We start from the raw sequence: 19,988 nt of genomic DNA on the forward strand, positions 1-19,988 counted from the left end.
TTTGGTAAGTTCGACCGTTTTCGGTATGTTGGTGCTGAGTAATCCTTAACCCAGATCAGTGCACTCTGTTCAATACTTAACTTTTGTTGCCTAGTATATTAGCTTTCTTGGGATATCTAGGGTTAACCTGTTTTTAGGGGATTCACGGGTGCAAAACTCGATCATGTCGTGCTTGGTCATATGTATTTTTTCTTAGGTTTGGTTTGGCCGTTTTCGGTATGTTGTTAATCAATAATCCTTAACACGGATCTGTGCACTTTATTCAGTACTTAACTTTTGTTTATTAGTCCATTTGCTTTTTTAGGATATATAGGATATACCTGTTTTTAGTGGATTCAAGGGCTAAAAACTCGATTATATCGTGCTTGGTGATGTATTTTTTCTTTGGTAAGTTCGACCGCTTTCGGTATGTTGGTGCTCAGTAATCCATAACCCAGATCAGTGCAATCTGTTCAATACTTAACTTTGGTTGCCCAGTATATTAGTTTTCTTGGGATATATAGGATATACTTGTTTTTAGAGGATTCATGGGATTCAAAACTCTATCATATCGTGCTTGGTCATGTATTTTTTCTTAGGTTATGTTCGGCCGTTTTCGTTATGTTGTCAATCAATAATTCCTAACCCAGATCTGTGCACTTTATGCAGTACTTAATTTTTGTTGCCCATTCCATATGCTTTCTTATGTTATTCAGGATGTACCTGTTATTAGGGGATTCTAGGACTAAAAACTCGATCATATCGTGATTGGTCATGTATTTTTTCTTTGGTAAGTTTGGTTGTTTTCGGTATGTTGGCGCTCAGTTATCCTTAACCCGGATCAGTGCACTCTGTTCAATAGTTAACTTTTGATGCCCAGTATATTAACTTTCTAGAGATATATAGGGTATACCTGTTTTTAGAGGATTCAAGGGTTAAAAACTCGATCATATCGTGCTTGGTCATGTATTTTTTCTTAGGTTATGTTCGGCCGTTTTCGGTATGTTGTCAATCAATAATTCTTAACCAGGATCTGTGCACTTTAGTCACTACGTAACTTTCGTTGCCCATTCCGTTTGCTTTCTTATTTTATTCAGGATGTACCTGTTATTAGGGGATTCTAGGGCTAAAAACTCGATCATATCGTGCTTGGTCATGTATTTTTTCTTTGGTAAGTTCGACCGTTTTCGGTATGTTGGCTCTCAGTAATCCTCATTCCGGATCAGTGCACTCTATTCAATACTAAAATTTTGTTGCCCAGTATAATAGATGTCTTGAGATATATAGGGTATACCTGTTTTTAGAGGATTCAAGGGAGCAAAACTCGATCATATCGTGCTTGGTCATGTATTTTTTCTTTGGTGAGTTTGACCGTTTTCGGTATGTTGGCGCTCAGTAATCCTTAACCCGGACCAGTGCACTCTGTTCAATACTTAACATTTATTGCCCAGTATATTATCTTTCTTGGGATATATAGGGTATATCCGTTTTTTGAGGATTCAAGGGTTCAAAACTCGATCATATTGTGCTTGGTCATGTATTTTTTCTTAGGTTAGGTTCAGCCGTTTTCGATATGTTGTCAATCAATATTCCTTAAGCCGGATCTGTACACTTTATTCAGTACTTAACTATTGTTGCCGATTTCATTTGCTTTATTAGGATATATAGGATAAACATGTTATTAGGGGATTCAAGGTCTAAAAACTCAATCATATCGTGCTTGGTCAGGTATTTTTTCTTAGGTTATGTTCGGCGATTTTCGGTATGTTGTCAGTCAATTTTCCTTAACCCGGATCAGTGCAATTTATTCAGTGCTTAAATTTTGTTGCCGAATCCATTTGCTGTCTAAGGATATATAGGATATACCTGTTATTAGGGTATTCCAGGGCTAAAAACTAGATCATATCATGCTTGTTCATGTAATTTTTATTTGGTAAGTTCGACCGTTTTCGGTATGTTGGTGCTCAGTAATCCTTAACCCGGATCAGTGCACTCTATTCAATATTTTACTTTTTTTGCCCAGTATATTAGCTTTCAAGGGATATATACCTGTTTTAAGAGGATTCACGGGTGCAAAACTCGATCATATCGTGCTTGGTCATATGTATTTTTTCTTAGGTTTGGTTTGGCCGTTTTCGGTATGTTGTCAATCAATAATCCTTAACCCGGATCTGTGCACTTTATTTAGTACTTAACTTTTGTTTATTATTCCATTTACTTTTTTAGGATATATAGGATATACCTGTTTTTAGTGGATTCAAGGGCTAAAAACTCGATTATATCGTGCTTGGTGATGTATTTTTTCTTTGGTAAGTTCGACCGCTTTCGGTATGTTGGTGCTCAGTAATTTATAACCCAGATCAGTGCAATCTGTTCAATACTTAACTTTGGTTGCCCAGTATATTAGTTTTCTTGGGATATATAGGATATACTTGTTTTTAGAGGAATCATGGGGTTCAAAACTCTATCATATCGTGCTTGGTCATGTATTTTTTCTTAGGTTATGTTCGGCCGTTTTCGTTATGTTGTCAATCAATAATTCCTAACCCAGATCTGTGCACTTTATGCAGTACTTAATTTTTGTTGCCCATTTCATTTGCTTTCTTATGTTATTCAGGATGTACCTGTTATTAGGGGATTCTAGGACTAAAAACTCGATCATATCGTGATTGGTCATGTATTTTTTCTTTGGTAAGTTTGGTTGTTTTAACGGTATGTTGGCGCTCAGTTATCCTTAACCCGGATCAGTGCACTCTGTTCAATAGTTAACTTTTGATGCCCAGTATATTAACTTTCTTGAGATATACAGGGTATACCTGTTTTTAGAGGATTTAAGGGTTCAAAACTCGATCATATCGTGCTTGGTCATTTATTTTTTCTTAGGTTATGTTCGGCCGTTTTCGGTATGTTGTCAATCAATATTCCTTAACCAGGATCTGTGCACTTAATTCAGTACTTAGCTGTTGTTTCTCAGTCCATTTGCTCTCTAAGGATATATAGGATATACCTGTTATTAATTGATTCAAGGGCTAAAAACTCGATTATATCGTGCTTGGTCATGTATTTTCTCTTTGGTAAGTTCGACCGTTTTCGGTATGTTGTCAATCAATAATTCTTAACCAGGATCTGTGCACTTTAGTCACTACGTAACTTTCGTTGCCCATCCCGTTTGCTTTCTTATTTTATTCAGGATGTACCTGTTATTAGGGGATTCTAGGGCTAAAAACTCGATCATATCGTGCTTGGTCATGTATTTTTTCTTTGGTAAGTTCGACCGTTTTCGGTATGTTGGCTCTCAGTAATCCTCATTCCGGATCAGTGCACTCTATTCAATACTAAAATTTTGTTGCTCAGTATATTAGATGTCTTGAGATATATAGGGTATACCTGTTTTTAGAGGATTCAAGGGAGCAAAACTCGATCATATCGTGCTTGTTCAGATATTTTTTTCGGTTAGGTTCGGCCGTTTTCGGTATGTTGTCAATCAATAATCCTTAACCTGGATCTGTGCACTTTATGCAGTACTTAATTTTTGTTGCCCATTCCATTTGCTTTCTTATGTTATTCAGGATGTACATGTTATTAGGGGATTCTAGGACTAAAAACTCGATCATATCGTGATTGGTCATGTATTTTTTCTTTGGTAAGTTTGGTTGTTTTCGGTATGTTGGCGCTCAGTTATCCTTAACCCGGATCAGTGCACTCTGTTCAATAGTTACCTTTTGATGCCCAGTATATTAACTTTCTTGAGATATACAGGGTATACCTGTTTTTAGAGGATTCAAGGGTTCAAAACTCGATCATATCGTGCTTGGTCATGTATTTTTTCTTAGGTTATGTTCGGCCGTTTTCGGTACGTTGTCAATCAATAATTCTTAACCCGGATCTGTGCACTTTAGTCACTACGTAACTTTCGTTGCCCATTCCGTTTGCTTTCTTATTTTATTCAGGATGTACCTGTTATTAGGGGATTCTAGGGCTAAAAACTCGATCATATCGTGCTTGGTCATGTATTTTTTATTTGGTAAGTTCGACCGTTTTCGGTATGTTGGTGCTCAGTAATCCTTAACCCGGATCAGTGCACTCTATTCAATATTTTACTTTTTTTGCCCAGTATATTAGCTTTCAAGGGATATATACCTCTTTTAAGAGGATTCACGGGTGCAAAACTCGATCATATCGTGCTTAGTCATGTATTTTTTCTTAGGTTAGGTTCGGCCGTTTTCGGTATGTTGTCAATCAATATTCCTTAACCAGGATCTGTGCACTTAATTCAGTACTTAGCTGTTGTTTCTCAGTCCATTTGCTCTCTAAGGATATATAGGATATACCTGTTATTAGTGGATTCAAGGGCTAAAAACTCGATTATATCGTGCTTGGTCATGTATTTTCTCTTTGGTAAGTTCGATTGTTTTCGGTATGTTGGTGCTGAGTAATCCTTAACCCAGATCAGTGCACTCTGTTCAATACTTAACTGTTGTTGCCCAGTATATAAACTTTCTTGGTATATATAGGGTTTACCTGTTTTTAGGGGATTCACGGGTGCAAAACTCGATCATGTCGTGCTTGGTCATATGTATTTTTTCTTAGGTTTGGTTTGGCCGTTTTCGGTATGTTGTCAATCAATAATCCTTAACTCGGATCTGTGCACTTTAGTCACTACGTAACTTTCGTTGCCCGTTCCGTTTGCTTTCTTATTTTATTCAGGATATACCTGTTATTAGGGGATTCAAGGGCTAAAAACTCGATCATATCGTGCTTGGTCATGTATTTTTTCTTTGGTAAGTTCGACCGTTTTCGGTATGTTGGCTCTCAGTAATCCTCATTCCGGATCAGTGCACTCTATTCAATACTAAAATTTTGTTGCTCAGTATATTAGATGTCTTGAGATATATAGGATATACCTGTTTTTAGAGGATTCAAGGGAGCAAAACTCGATCATATCGTGCTTGGTCAGATATTTTTTTCGGTTAGGTTCGGCCGTTTTCGGTATGTTGTCAATCAATAATCCTTAACCTGGATCTGTGCACTTTATGCAGTGCTTAACGTTTGTTGCCCAGTCCATTTGCTTTCTTATGATATATAGGATATACCTGTTTTTAGGGGATTCAAGGGCTAAAAACTCGATCATATCGTGCATGGTCATGTATTTTTTCTTTGGTAAGTTTGGCTGTTTCCGGTATGTTGGCGCTCAGTTATCCTTAACCAGGAACTGTGCACTCTTTTCAATACTTAACTTTTGTTGCCCAGTATATCAGTTTTCTTGGGTTATAAAGAGTTTACCTGTTTTTAGAGGATTCAAGGGTTCAAAACTCGATCATGTCGTTCTTTGTCATGTATTTACTCTTATGTTAGGTTCGGCCGTTTTCGGTATGTTGTCAATCAAGTATCCTTAACCCTGATCTGTGCACTTTATTCAGTACTTAACGTTTGTTGCCCAGTCCATTGGCTTTCTTAGGATATATAGGATATACCTGTTATAAGGGGATTCAAGGGCAAAAAACTCAATCTTATCGTGCTTGGTCATGTATTTTGTCTTTGGTAAGTTTGACCGTTTTCGGTATGTTTGCGCTCAGTTATCATTAACCCGGATCAGTGCACTCTGTTCAGTATTAAACGTTTGTTGCCTAGTATATTAGCTTTCTTGGGATATATAGGGTATACCTGTTTTTAGAGAATTCAAGGGTTCAAAACACGATCATATCGTGCTTGGTTATGTATTTTTTCTTATGTTAGGTTCGGCCGTTTTCGTTATGTTGTCAATCAATAATCCTTAACCCGGATCTGTGCACTTTATTCCGTACTTAACTTCTGCTGCCCTGTCCATTTGCTTTCTTAGGATATATATAGGATATACCTGTTATTAAAGGATTCAAGGGCTGAAAACTCGATCACATCGTGCTTGGACATGTATTATTTCTTTTGGAATTTTGGCCGTTTTCGATATATTGGCGCTCAGTTCTCCTTAACCCGGACCAGTGCACTCTGTTCAATACTTAACATTTATTACCCAGTATATTATCTTTCTTGGGATATATAGGGTATATCCGTTTTTAGAGGATTCAAGGGTTCAAAACTCGATCATATTGTACTTGGTCATGTATTTTTCTTAGGTTAGGTTCGGCCCTTTTCGGTATACTAGTATTGTCAATCAATAATTCCTAAACCGGATCTGTGCCCTTTATTCAGCACTTACCTTTTGTTGCCTAGTTCATTTGCTTTCTTAAGATATGTAGGACATACCTGTTATTCGAGGGTTCAAGGGCTAAAAACTCGATCATATCGTGATTGGTCATGTAATTTTTCTTTGGTAAGTTTTGCCGTTTTCGGTATGTTGGCGCTCAGTTATCCTTAACCCGGATCATTGCACTCTGTTCAATACTTAACTTTTGTGGCCCAGTATATTAGATTTCTTGGGATATATAGGATATAACTGTTTTTAGATGATTCAAGGTTTCAAAACTCGATCACATCGTGCTTGGTCATGTATTTTTTCTTTGGTAAGTTGGCCGTTTTCGGTATGTTGGCGCTCAGTAATCCTTATTCAGGAACTGTGCACTTTATTCAGTACTTAACTTCTATTGCCCAGTCGATTTGCCTTCTTAGGATATATAGGATATACCTGTCATTAGGGGATTCAAGAGCTGTAAACTTGATCAAATCGTGCTTGGACATGTAATTTTTCTTTTGGAATTTTGGCGGTTTTCGATATGTTGGCGCTCGGTTATCCTTAACCCAGATCAGTGCACTCTGTTAAATCCTTTACTTTTGTTGCTTTGTCCATTTGCTTTCTTCACGTATAGAGGATATGCCTGTTATTAGGGTAGTAAAGGTCTAAAAACTCGATGATATCGTGCTTGGTCGTGTATTTTTTCTTTGGTAAGTTTTGCCGTTTTCGGTATGTTGGTGCTCAGTAATCCTTAACCCGGATCAGTGCAGTCTGTTCAATACTTAACATTTATTGCCCATTATATTATCTTTCTTGGGATATATAGGGTATATCCGTTTTTAGAGGATTCAAGGGTTCAAAACTCGATCCTATTGTACTTGGTCATGTATTTTTCTTAGGTTAGGTTCGGCCCTTTTCGGTATACTAGTATTGTCAATCAATAATCCCTAAACCGGATCTGTGCCCTTTATTCAGCACTTACCTTTTGTTGCCTAGTTCATTTGCTTTCTTAAGATATGTAGGACATACCTGTTATTAGAGGGTTCAAGGGCTAAAAACTCGATCATATCGTGATTGGTCATGTAATTTTTCTTTGGTAAGTTTTGCCGTTTTCGGTATGTTGGCGCTCAGTTATCCTTAACCCGGATCATTGCACTCTGTTCAATACTTAACTTTTGTGGCCCAGTATATTAGATTTCTTGGGATATATAGGATATAACTGTTTTTAGATGATTCAAGGTTTCAAAACTCGATCACATCGTGCTTGGTCATGTAATTTTTCTTTTGGAATTTTGGCGGTTTTCGATATGTTGGCGCTCGGTTATCCTTAACCCAGATCACTGCACTCTGTTAAATCCTTTACTTTTCTTGCTTTGTCCATTTGCTTTCTTCACGTATAGAGGATATGCCTGTTATTAGGGTACTAAAGGTCTAAAAACTCGATGATATCGTGCTTGGTCGTGTATTTTTTCTTTGGTAAGTTTTGCCGTTTTCGGTATGTTGGTGCTCAGTAATCCTTAACCCGGATCAGTGCAGTCTGTTCAATACTAAACTTTTGTGGCCCAGTATATTAGATTTCTTGGGATAAATAGGGTATACCTGTTTTTAGTGGATTCAAGGGTTGAGAATTCGATCATATCGTGCTTGCCCATGTATTTTTTCTTAGGTTAGGTTCGGCCGTTATCGATATGTTGTCAATCAATAATCCATAATCGGGATCTGTACACTTTATTCAGTAGATAACTTCTACTGTCCATTCCATTTGCTTTCTTAGGATATATATAGAGATTATATACCTGTTATTAAGGGATTCAAGGGCTAAAACTCGATCATATCGTGCTTGGTCATGTATTTTTTCTTTGGTGAGTTTGACCGTTTTCGGTATGTTGGCGCTCAGTAATCCTTAACCCGGACCAGTGCACTCTGTTCAATACTTAACATTTATTGCCCAGTATATTCTCTTTCTTGGGATATATAGGGTATATCCGTTTTTTGAGGATTCAAGGGTTCAAAACTCGATCATATTGTGCTTGGTCATGTATTTTTTCTTAGGTTAGGTTCAGCCGTTTTCGATATGTTGTCAATCAATATTCCTTAACCCGGATCTGTACACTTTATTCAGTACTTAACTATTGTTGCCCATTTCATTTGCTTTATTAGGATATATAAGATATACATGTTATTAGGGGATTCAAGGTCTAAAAACTCAATCATATCGTGCTTGGCCAGGTATTTTTTCTTAGGTTATATTCGGCGATTTTCGGTATGTTGTCAGTCAATTTTTCTTAACCCGGATCTGTGCAATTTATTCAGTGCTTAACTTTTGTTGCCGAATCCATTTGCTGTCTTAGGATATATAGGATATACCTGTTATTAGGGTATTCCAGGGCTAAAAACTAGATCATATCATGCTTGTTCATGTATTTTTTATTTGGTAAGTTCGACCGTTTTCGGTATGTTGGTGCTCAGTAATCCTTAACCCGGATCAGTGCACTCTATTCAATATTTTACTTTTTTTGCCCAGTATATTAGCTTTCAAGGGATATATACCTGTTTTAAGAGGATTCACGGGTGCAAAACTCGATCATATCGTGCTTAGTCATGTATTTTTTCTTAGGTTAGGTTCGGCCGTTTTCGGTATGTTGTCAATCAATATTCCTTAACCAGGATCTGTGCACTTAATTCAGTACTTCGCTGTTGTTTCTCAGTCCATTTGCTCTCTAAGGATATACAGGATATACCTGTTATTAGTGGATTCAAGGGCTAAAAACTCGATTATATCGTGCTTGGTGATGTATTTTTTCTTTGGTAATTTCGACCGCTTTCGGTATGTTGGTGCTCAGTAATCCTTAACCCAGATCAGTGCAATCTGTTCAATACTTAACTTTGGTTGCCCAGTATATTAGTTTTCTCGGGATATATAGGATATACTTGTTTTTAGAGGATTCATGGGGTTCAAAACTCTATCATATCGTGCTTGGTCATGTATTTTTTCTTAGGTTATGTTCGGCCGTTTTCGTTATGTTGTCAATCAATAATTCCTAACCCAGATCTGTGCACTTTATGCAGTACTTAATTTTTGTTGCCCATTCCATTTGCTTTCTTATGTTATTCAGGATGTACCTGTTATTAGGGGATTCTAGGACTAAAAACTCGATCATATCGTGATTGGTCATGTATTTTTTCTTTGGTAAGTTTGGTTGTTTTCGGTATGTTGGCGCTCAGTTATCCTTAACCCGGATCAGTGCACTCTGTTCAATAGTTAACTTTTGATGCCCAGTATATTAACTTTCTTGAGATATACAGGGTATACCTGTTTTTAGAGGATTCAAGGGTTCAAAACTCGATCATATCGTGCTTGGTCATGTATTTTTTCTTAGGTTATGTTCGGCCGTTTTCGGTATGTTGTCAATCAATAATTCTTAACCCGGATCTGTGCACTTTAGTCACTACGTAACTTTCGTTGCCCATTCCGTTTGCTTTCTTATTTTATTCAGGATGTACCTGTTATTAGGGGATTCTAGGGCTAAAAACTCGATCATATCGTGCTTGGTCATGTATTTTTTATTTGGTAAGTTCGACCGTTTTCGGTATGTTGGTGCTCAGTAATCCTTAACCCGGATCAGTGCACTCTATTCAATATTTTACTTTTTTTGCCCAGTATATTAGCTTTCAAGGGATATATACCTGTTTTAAGAGGATTCACGGGTGCAAAACTCGATCATATCGTGCTTAGTCATGTATTTTTTCTTAGGTTAGGTTCGGCCGTTTTCGGTATGTTGTCAATCAATATTCCTTAACCAGGATCTGTGCACTTAATTCAGTACTTAGCTGTTGTTTCTCAGTCCATTTGCTCTCTAAGGATATATAGGATATACCTGTTATTAGTGGATTCAAGGGCTAAAAACTCGATTATATCGTGCTTGGTCATGTATTTTCTCTTTGTTAAGTTCGACCGTTTTCGGTATGTTGGTGCTGAGTAATCCTTAACCCAGATCAGTGCACTCTGTTCAATACTTAACTTTTGTTGCCCAGTATATTAGCTTTCTTGGTATATATAGGTTTTACCTGTTTTTAGGGGATTCACGGGTGCAAAACTCGATCATGTCGTGCTTGGTCATATGTATTTTTTCTTAGGTTTGGTTTGGCCGTTTTCGGTATGTTGTCAATCAATAATCCTTAACCCGGATCTGTGCACTTTATTTAGTTCTTAACTTTTGTTTATAAGTCCATTTGCTTTTTTAGGATATATAGGATATACCTGTTTTTAGTGGATTCAAGGGCTAAAAACTCGATTATATCGTGCTTGGTGATGTATTTTTTCTTTGGTAAGTTCGACCGCTTTCGGTATGTTGGTGCTCAGTAATCCGTAACCCAGATCAGTGCAATCTGTTCAATACTTAACTTTGGTTGCCCAGTATATTAGTTGTCTTGGGATATATAGGATATACTTGTTTTTAGAGGATTCATGGGGTTCAAAACTCTATCATATCGTGCTTGGTCATGTATTTTTTCTTAGGTTATGTTCGGCCGTTTTCGTTATGTTGTCAATCAATAATTCCTAACCCAGATCTGTGCACTTTATGCAGTACTTAATTTTTGTTGCCCATTCCATTTGCTTTCTTATGTTATTCAGGATGTACCTGTTATTAGGGGATTCTAGGACTAAAAACTCGATCATATCGTGATTGGTCATGTATTTTTTCTTTGGTAAGTTTGGTTGTTTTCGGTATGTTGGCGCTCAGTTATCCTTAACCCGGATCAGTGCACTCTGTTCAATAGTTAACTTTTGATGCCCAGTATATTAACTTTCTTGAGATATATAGGGTATACCTGTTTTTAGAGGATTCAAGGGTTAAAAACTCGATCATATCGTGCTTGGTCATGTATTTTTTCTTAGGTCATGTTCGGCCGTTTTCGGTATGTTGTCAATCAATAATTCTTAACCAGGATCTGTGCACTTTAGTCACTACGTAACTTTCGTTGCCCATTCCGTTTGCTTTCTTATTTTATTCAGGATGTACCTGTTATTAGGGGATTCTAGGGCTAAAAACTCGATCATATCGTGCTTGGTCATGTATTTTTTCTTTGGTAAGTTCGACCGTTTTCGGTATGTTGGCTCTCAGTGATCCTCATTCCGGATCAGTGCACTCTATTCAATACTAAAATTTTGTTGCTCAGTATATTAGATGTCTTGAGATATATAGGGTATACCTGTTTTTAGAGGATTCAAGGGAGCAAAACTCGATCATATCGTGCTTGGTCAGATATTTTTTTCGGTTAGGTTCGGCCGTTTTCGGTATGTTGTCAATCAAGTATCCTTAACCTGGATCTGTGCACTTTATGCAGTGCTTAACGTTTGTTGCCCAGTCCATTTGCTTTCTTATGATATATAGGATATACCTGTTTTTAGGGGATTCAAGGGCTAAAAACTCGATCTTATCGTGCATGGTCATGTATTTTTTCTTTGGTAAGTTTGGCTGTTTCCGGTATGTTGGCGCTCAGTTATCCTTAACCAGGAACTCTGCACTCTTTTCAATACTTCACTTTTGTTGCCCAGTATATCAGTTTTCTTGGGTTATAAAGAGTTTACCTGTTTTTAGAGGATTCAAGGGTTCAAAACTCGATCATGTCGTTCTTTGTCATGTATTTACTCTTATGTTAGGTTCGGCCGTTTTCGTTATGTTGTCAATCAATAATCCTACACCCGGATCTGTGCACTTTATTCCGTACTTAACTTCTGCTGCCCTGTCCATTTGCTTTCTTAGGATATATATAGGATATACCTGTTATTAAAGGATTCAAGGGCTGAAAACTCGATCACATCGTGCTTGGACATGCATTATTTCTTTTGGAATTTTGGCCGTTTTCGATATGTTGGCGCTCAGTTCTCCTTAACCCGGACCAGTGCACTCTGTTCAATACTTAATATTTATTGCCCAGTATATTATCTTTCTTGGGATATATAGGGTATATCCGTTTTTAGAGGATTCAAGGGTTCAAAACTCGATCATATTGTACTTGGTCATGTATTTTTCTTAGGTTAGGTTCGGCCCTTTTCGGTATACTAGTATTGTCAATCAATAATCCCTAAACCGGATCTGTGCCCTTTATTCAGCACTTACCTTTTGTTGCCTAGTTCATTTGCTTTCTTAAGATATGTAGGACATACCTGTTATTAGAGGGTTCAAGGGCTAAAAACTCGATGATATCGTGATTGGTCATGTAATTTTTCTTTGGTAAGTTTTGCCGTTTTCGGTATGTTGGCGCTCAGTTATCCTTAACCCGGATCATTGCACTCTGTTCAATACTTAACTTTTGTGGCCCAGTATATTAGATTTCTTGGAATATATAGGATATAACTGTTTTTAGATGATTCAAGGTTTCAAAACTCGATCACATCGTGCTTGGTCATGTATTTTTTCTTTGGTAAGTTGGCCTTTTTCGGTATGTTGGCGCTCAGTAATCCTTATTCAGGAACTGTGCACTTTATTCAGTACTTAACTTCTATTGCCAAGTCGATTTGCCTTCTTAGGATATATAGGATATACCTGTCATTAGGGGATTCAAGAGCTGTAAACTCGATCATATCGTGCTTGGACATGTAATTTTTCTTTTGGAATTTTGGCGGTTTTCGATATGTTGGCGCTCGGTTATCCTTAACCCAGATCAGTGCACTCTGTTAAATCCTTTGCTTTTGTTGCCTTGTCCATTTGCTTTCTTCACGTATAGAGGATATGCCTGTTATTAGGGTACTAAAGGTCTAAAAACTCGATCATATCGTGCTTGGTCGTGTATTTTTTCTTTGGTAAGTTTTGCCGTTTTCGGTATGTTGGTGCTCAGTAATCCTTAACCCGGATCAGTGCAGTCTGTTCAATACTAAACTTTTGTGGCCCAGTATATTAGATTTCTTGGGATATATAGGGTATACCTGTTTTTAGAGGATTCAAGGGTTGAGAATTCGATCATATCGTGCTTGCCCATGTATTTTTTCTTAGGTTAGGTTCAGCCGTTTTCGATATGTTGTCAATCAATAATACTTAACCCGGATCTGTACACTTTATTCAGTACTTAACTATTGTTGCCCATTTCATTTGCTTTATTAGGATATATAGGATATACATGTTATTAGGGGATTCAAGGTCTAAAAACTCAATCATATCGTGCTTGGTCAGGTATTTTTTCTTAGGTTATGTTCGGCGATTTTCGGTATGTTGTCAGTCAATTTTCCTTAACCCGGATCTGTGCAATTTATTCAGTGCTTAACTTTTGTTGCCGAATCCATTTGCTGTCTTAGGATATATAGGATATACCTGTTATTAGGGTATTCCAGGGCTAAAAACTAGATCATATCATGCTTGTTCATGTATTTTTTATTTGGTAAGTTCGACCGTTTTCGGTATGTTGGTGCTCAGTAATCCTTAACCCGGATCAGTGCACTCTATTCAATATTTTACTTTTTTTGCCCAGTATATTAGCTTTCAAGGGATATATACCTGTTTTAAGAGGATTCACGGGTGCAAAACTCGATCATATCGTGCTTAGTCATGTATTTTTTCTCATCGGCACTTAAAGTTAACCAGCGAGAGACGTTAACCACCGAGGGTCGGTTTTTAGACACGCCCAGTGCAACTATGCACGCCTTCTTTTGGAGCTCTTTAGTATGAAGATAAGAAAAGTATACAGAATTGAGGGACTGTCGACAATGTTTTATCATTGTTTTTGGTTTACAGTCGTTACCCGTAAATAAACTGGACCCCTGTTGTGTTTATTTATCGCTGCACTGAGCCTCCTGCACTACGATGGAATGGCGGACCAGTTTAAACATGGTAAACAGATAAACAGCTGATTAAAGCAACCTGTAAGAAGAAATGAGTTAACTATTGTTTATATTAGAGACGAGAATGTCTCGTGTTTTGTTCTGCTCAGAAAAGCAGGAACCTTGGAGTTTATGGTTAGATTGTAATTCTTTCTTGAATCAAAACTGGGTAAATTTGATATAGGTAACAAACACTCCCCCTTTTAAAAAAATAACTCGAGAACCACACATCGGCCATCGCGCTCGCTGCACAAAGTAACAATAGTCAATATGAAATAATTATTGTTACTTTCAAGAATCATTAATTGTCAAAACGTACCCCCCCCCCCCCCGGACATCAAAGGAAGTTAAATGAAGTATTCCTACTGCAGAAAAAAAAACCATAACATAACCTTTTAAGAAGTCATAATTATTTGGACTACCCCTGAATATATTGCAGACAGGCTCTGATCTGAAAAATGTTTTAAGAGCAATCTTTGAAATGATTTTTTAGGTAATTTAATTATTATGTAATTAATATTAACATAGTTATAAACTTTCAAATGTATTGACCAATATGACCAACTCCTATGCTCTTTCCCATAAATGTCACAATATCATTATATTACAGTAAAATCCGATAGTTTGATGACATTGTTTATGCCTATTGACCTCAAGTCAGCCTAAACTTCATTAATAAAAACCTAAGACATTAACCACCTGCAATGTGATTGCATCAAAATGACACCTAAAATTAAGGCATATCATACTAATTGTGCAGGATGTGCCACCAAAATAAATACTGTCTTGTAAAATTAGATGATGATAGTTATAGCTACATGTAGTAATTATAATAACTGATGATAGATTTAAATCTGAGTAAAAGGTTGATTTATATGTGCTCATTCATGTTTTAATTAAAATATAAATTGAATCTTTTCTTTTATAATATTAAGATATTAAAATCACAATTATTTATTTGTAAACTAAAAATATTTTTTGTCCTTTTAAGAACATGACTGTACACAAACATTATACACAAATAATTTTAATAATTCTGTCATGTATTTTTATGTAGCCCCAGAATGGTCTGAACAGTGGCAAAAGACTAATCCAGATTACCAAAAAATAGAAATTGTTCAGCTATCATTCATGCCATAAGCATGATAAGAAAAATTTTGCAGTTTCCAGAATTTGAGGTAGAGTATAGTCAGGAATAGTTTAAATATGCAGATGTTTAGTTTGCAATAAACAATTATGTCCTTGATAGAAAAGTAGAGGAAACAAAAGAGTATGAAAATAGTTGAAAAAAGTAATCAATATTACCTAGTCATAAATAATGTAAATAGAAAAGAGAAAGGCAATGGTTACGACTTGGTTTTATTAATAGCTTTATCATTTGTCCATAATTTGGAATGAATCTTGACATTTTCATGTCACAATTTGATCTAAATACATCTTCCTTTATAAAATAATATTATTTTCAGTCTACTGAAACAGGTATTTTTTTTGTTATTAAAAAGAACAATGAAACAATCGTTGAACAATTTTACCTAGCCTGTAAAGCTGATAGCTTGTTGATTTATAAAATTGATTAACTCATGGGTTAACAGGTAGTAAAATGTTATACTACAATCCTGGTACCTGATACAGCCTTCAAAATCTGAAGGTTAGTTTCAACCCAGTCCTGATAAATTTATCAATGAAAACTAATCAACTGACCAAATAAAAATTCACTGGGTAAAATGATAATATTTTAAGTAATAATACAATATTCATTCATACCATTTGTTGCGTAAAATAGTTTTGTTACTTATCATACATATATGATTTACTCATAATACTCTAACAGTATTATATGGTAACCACCGACGGTAAGTATGGACAAATACTGTATATAGACTGTGTATAGGAGTACTGTATTGTATGGTAACCACCGACGGTAGGTATGGATAAATACTGTATATAGACTGTGTATAGGAGTACTGTATTGTATGGTAACCACCGACAGTAGGTATGGATAAATACTGTATATAGACTGTGTATAGAAGAACTGTATTGTATGGTAACCATCGACAGTAAGATGGACAAATACTGTAAATAGAATATGTATAGTACTGTATTGTATGGTAACCACCGACGGTAGGTATGGACAAATACTGTATATATACTGTGTATAGGAGTATTATATTGTATGGTAACCACCAACGGTAGGTATGGACAAATACTGTATATAGACTGTGTGTAGGAGAACTGTATTGTATGGTAACCACCCACTGTAGGTATGGACAAATACTGTATATAGACTGTGTATAGGAGTACTGTATTGTATGTTAACCAATGACGGTAGGTATGGACAAATACTGTAAATAGACTGTATAGGAGTCTTGTATTTTGTGTTAACCACTGACGGTAGGTATGGACAAATACTTATATAGACTGTGTATAGGAGTACTGTATTGTATGGTAACCACCGACGGTAAGTATGGACAAATACTGTATATAGACTGTGTATAGGAGTACTGTATTGTATGGTAACCACCGACTGTAGGTATAGACAAATACTGTATATAGACTGTGTAAAGGAGTACTGTATTGTATGGTAACCACCGAAGGTAGGTATAGACAAATACTGTATATAGACTGTGTATAGGAGTACGATATTGTATGGTATCTAACGACTGTAGGTATAGACAAATACTGTATATAGACTGTGTAAAGGAGTACTGTATTGTATGGTAACCAACGACGGTAAGTATGGACAAATACTGTAAATAGATTGTGTATAGGAGTACTATATTGTATGGTATCCAACGACGGTAGGTATGGACAAATACTGTATATATAGACTGTGTATAGGAGTACTGTATTGTATGGTAACCACCGACGGTAAGTATGGACAAATACTGTAAATAGATTGTGTATAGGAGTACTGTATTGTATGGTAACCACCGACTGTAGGTATGGACAAATACTGTATATATAGACTGTGTATAGGAGTACTGTATTGTATGGTAACCACCGAAGGTAGGTATAGACAAATACTGTTGATATACGGTATATAGGAGTACTATATTGTATGTTAACCACCGACGGTAGGTATAGACATATACTGTTGATAAACGGTATATAAGAGTACTATATGGTATGTTAACCACCGACGGTAGGTATAGAAAAATACTGTTGATAGACTGTGTAATGGAGCACTGTATTGTATGTTAACCACCGACGGTAGGTATAGACAAATACTGTTGATATACGGTATATAGGAGTACTATAGTGTATGTTAACCACCGACGGTAGGTATAGAAAATTCTGTTGATAGATAGTGCATATGAGTACTATATTGTATGTTAACCACCGACGGTAGGTATAGACATATACTGCTGATAGACTGTGTAATTGAGCACTATATTGTATGTTAACCACCGACGGTAGGTATAGACAAATACTGTTGATATACAGTATATAGGAGTACTATATTGTATGTTAACTACCGATGGTAGGTATAGACATATACTGTTGATAGACGGTATATAGGAGTACTGTATTGTATGTTAAGCACCGACGGTAGGTATAGACATATACTGTTGATAGACGGTATATAAGAGTACTATATGGTATGTTAACCACCGACGGTAGATATAGAAAAATACTGTTGATAGACTGTGTAATGGAGCACTGTATTGTATGTTAACCACCGACGGTAGGTATAGACAAATACTGTTGATATACGATATATAGGAGTACTATATTGTATGTTAACCACCGACGGTAGGTATAGAAAAATACTGTTGATAGATAGTGCATATGAGTACTATATTGTACGTTAACCACCGACGGTAGGTGTAGACATATACTGTTGATAGACGGTATATAAGAGTACTATATGGTATGTTAACCACCGACGGTAGGTATAGAAAAATACTGTTGATAGACTGTGTAATGGAGCACTGTATTGTATGTTAACCACCGACGGTAGGTATAGACAAATACTGTTGATATACGGTATATAGGAGTACTATATTGTATGTTAACCACCGACGGTAGGTATAGAAAAATACTGTTGATAGATAGTGCAAATGAGTACTATATTGTACGTTAACCACCGACGGTAGGTATAGACATATACTGCTGATAGACTGTGTAATGGAGCACTGTATTGTGTGTTAACCACCGACGGTAGGTATGGACAAATACTGTATATATAGACTATGTATAGGAGTACTGTATTGTATGGTAACCACCGACGGTAGGTATGGACAAATACTGTATATAGACTGTTTATAGGAGTACTGTATTGTATGTTAACCACCGACGGTAGGTATGGACAAATACTGTATATAGACTGTGTATATGAGTCTTGTATTTTATGTTGACCACCGACGGTAGGTATGAAAAAATACTGTATATAGACTGTGTATAGGAGCACTGTATTGTATGGTAACCACCGACGTTAAGTATGGACAAATACTGTATATAGACTGTGTAGAGGAGTACTGTATTGTATGGTAACCACCGACGGTAGGTATAGACAAATTCTGTATATAGACTGTGTATAGGAGTACTGTATTTTATGGTAACCAACGACGGTAGGTATGGACAAATACTGTATATATAGACTGTGTATAGGAGCACTGTATTGTATGGTAACCACCGGCGGCAAGTATGGACAAATACTGTATATAGACTGTGTATAGGAGTACTGTATTGTATGGTAACCATTGACGGTAAGTATGGACAAATACTGTATATAGACTGTGTATAGGAGTACTGTATTGTATGGTAACCACCGACGGTAAGTATGGACAAATACTGTATATAGACTGTGAATAGGAGAACTGTATTGTATGGTAACCACCGACGGTAACTATGGACAAATACTGTATATAGACTGTGTATAGGAGTACTATATTGTGTGGTAACCAACGACGGTAGGTATGGACAAATACTGTATATATAGACTGTGTATAGGAGTACTGTATTGTATGGTAACCACCGGCGGTAAGTATGGACAATTACTGTATATAGACTATGTATAGGAGTACTGTATTGTATGTTAACCACCGACGGTAGTTATGGACAAATACTGTATATAGACTTTGTAAAGGAGTCTTGTATTTTATGGTAACCACCGACGGTAGGTATAGACAAATACTGTATATAGACTTTGTATAGGAGTACTTTATTGTATGGTTACCACCGACGGTAGGTATAGACAAATACTGTGTGTAGAATTTATTTATTTAAATGAAAAGTGTTGCACATAAATTGTATTTCTGCATTGAAATTTTATGTAATCTGTACATTTCGTTTTTTTCCCTTCAAATGGTGGAATGGTCCTATTTGTCCTTAAATGGCAAATAAAACTTACTGTTCTTGGCTTTTATGTTTGATATATTTTTGAATATTCTTCACGTGGAGATCTGATCTTGTCTATTGAATTTTGTCATTTTCCTTATGACATGTATGTTAATTGCAGCAACTGAATTGGACTTATTTATTAAAAGTGATAATATTTCTGTTGTAGGTAATCAAGATTTAGTGTTTCCATACAAGTGTCAAAGATTGAACGACAAAAACATCTAAAACTTTACAGGACAGAGTAGACTTTTTTCACTGTGCTTCATTTTGTCTTTATGTCTAAATAATGATACATTTTAAAAAACCAATAAAATATGGAATAAAAAAGATTGTTATCTTATAAAATGGAGTGAAGAAATAAGGGGTGATTGAAAACATAAGAATATATTGCTATCATATATGCAGATCAGCAGTACATGCATGTGCTATAGATGTACATAAATAAGGGGCCAATAAACTCAAGTTGCCTGTTAAAAAAGACTTTATTAATGTTATGCAAGATACCATCAAATATCACTAGGTGTTAATCAAATAATATTGTAAATAAGAGGGTTGTCCAAAATATTTCCAACAGTTGTTTGATAAACACTACCTTAATCAAATTACACTGTCAAAAAGCAGGTTAGGTCAGTCTTAAGAAGCAAATATAATTTAGAAAAGTGCAAGCTGTTGATAAAA

The 19,988-nt window shown here is 36.2% G+C and overlaps 1 long non-coding RNA gene across 4 annotated transcripts; it reads left to right on the top strand.

Annotated features, from left to right (window-relative positions):
• Positions 1-13,826: 13,826 nt before the first annotated feature.
• LOC127720571 (uncharacterized) lies at positions 13,827-19,669 on the top strand. Of its 4 annotated transcripts, none has more exons than XR_007990865.1 (3): positions 13,827-14,136; positions 15,025-15,145; positions 19,477-19,669. It is a non-coding gene; the product is annotated as an uncharacterized LOC127720571 (long non-coding RNA). The 4 variants fall into 4 exon arrangements; XR_007990866.1 differs by having other exon boundaries at positions 13,827-14,009; XR_007990867.1 differs by having other exon boundaries at positions 13,828-13,977.
• Positions 19,670-19,988: the final 319 nt, after the last annotated feature.

This window comes from Mytilus californianus, unplaced genomic scaffold (assembly GCF_021869535.1).
Source record: "Mytilus californianus isolate M0D057914Y unplaced genomic scaffold, xbMytCali1.0.p SCAF_11, whole genome shotgun sequence".
Taxonomy (NCBI): Eukaryota; Metazoa; Mollusca; class Bivalvia; order Mytilida; family Mytilidae; genus Mytilus; species Mytilus californianus.